We start from the raw sequence: 1,865 nt of genomic DNA on the forward strand, positions 1-1,865 counted from the left end.
GCCCCAGGCGAGTGCCAGAGGGGCGGTGCGTCCGTTTGCCCCCTGGCACGGGGCGTCGGGAAGGGCGGCGGCGGGCGTGGCTCCCCCACACGGCCCCCGTTTCCGGTCTCCACCCTGGTCTTCCCACGCGGCCCCCCCACGCCCGGGCACGGGACGTGCCACGTGCTTTCGCGTCCCGCACAACCTGCCGACCTCTGGGGTCCCCGCGCGGCCCCCCGCCCTCGGTTTTTAAACGTTTCTACACTTGTGGGAGCTCACGAGCATTTTATAAACTTCATTTAGATACTTCAGGAAACATTCAGCATTTTTTTTAAAAAAAAGAATTGTTTTTCTACTTCATTTTCCTTTGAGGGTCAGAGGATATTTATTTGTAGCTCCTTTGGATAGACCCCGAGGCGCCTGTGGCTCGGACATCAACTCCTGCCCGGCCTCCCTGTCCCGGGCCCCCGGCCCTCAGCCCTTCTCAGCCCTGGTTTCTCTAAGCGCCACTGGCTGGGACTGTCGGTCCCACACGCCGAGCGCTGCTTCTCTGCGGGCCCAGCCCCCGCGGCCGCACTGACTGGGCGGCTGGCGGCCGGCGTAGCTCGGGGCTCAGGTGGGGTCAGGGCTGGTGGTCCCAGCCATTTGCTGCGGGTGTCCAGCTGTGCTGGTCTGCTTGGAGTCCTGCCCGGGACGGGTGCTGGGTCTTGTCCGGGTGCTAGGTCCTGCCTGGACGCTGGCCACTGCCGCCCCTGTCCCTGGCTTTGTAGAGCCGCCGTCCCTGCCCGGGAGGCTACCGGGGAGCAGTGGCAGGGAGTCAGGGGTCCGGCCACAGCCTCGTGCAGACTTCCCCGCCGCCATGGCAACAAGGGCCGTATCCGCTCCGACGCAGGGAAGACACGCCTCTGAGAGCATGAGGTCCAGGGCCCCTCCCGAGCCCAGCTCGCAAAGGGGACACGTGGGCATTGCCTGCCCTTCCTAAAAGCCCCTTATCGGTCCCGTGGGGCGTAAGTGAAGCACAGTCGTAACCACAGACTCTGGTTTGTGCCCTGAAGCAATGTCTTTGGGTTCCTTTGGGAAAAAGCAGTTTGTGAATTTCTAGTGGATTAAATTTTCCATCTGGAACATCTCTGCCGAAAGTGGCCACCAGGGCCGGAGCACAGGGAACCGCTCGCCAGCTTCCCGAGGTTCTGTGGCTGGCGTTAGGAAAACCCTCCGCTCCCATGCAGTTGTCACCTCCACCTTGTCCCAGCGGTTCACTGCCAGCCAGGGCACACGGGGCGGGGTCCACCGAGGCTGATTCCGGGGTGCTCGGCCTGCTGGATGCAGCAGACTGCGACGCAGCCTGGGGAGCTCACGGTGACTGAGTCTGTCATCGTGAAATGCGTAAAGATTCACTTCTAAAGGAGAGAAGCCTGCCAGTGACCAGTGAAGGAGGTGAGCACAGCGTGCTGACGGGGAGCCCGAGCTCGCGGCCTCCGTCCTTCCTGTCTGTGGATGAAGGGTTTTTTGGAGGAAATGCCACTGTGCATTTTCAGGAAAAAAAATCTCTGATGAGCAGACGTCAGGCAGGTGTTCGCCCCCCCCCCGCCCCTCCCGCCCGCTCGGTGCCCCGGCAGCTTCAGAGCTGAGCTGAGCATGGCGTGTCGGGCTTCATTCCCTTTGTGTGACATGAGGACCGGCGGCTGGTGCAGCCGAAGGACATGAGTTTGCGATGGAATGAATAAAACAGCCAGATGTACCTGGGGCGCACCTGTCCGTGTGGTTCTTTATCAGGGAGACGACAGTGACCGGTCCCGATGCGCTCTCTCCCCCAGCCCCGTGGGAAACACGGCGGGAACGGCACGAGAAAGCCGTGCGGTAGCCACGCGGCCCGGGGCGTGCGG

The sequence above is a fragment of the Pteropus alecto genome, unplaced genomic scaffold (genome assembly GCF_000325575.1).
Source record: "Pteropus alecto unplaced genomic scaffold, ASM32557v1 scaffold137, whole genome shotgun sequence".
Classification (NCBI taxonomy): domain Eukaryota; kingdom Metazoa; phylum Chordata; class Mammalia; order Chiroptera; family Pteropodidae; genus Pteropus; species Pteropus alecto.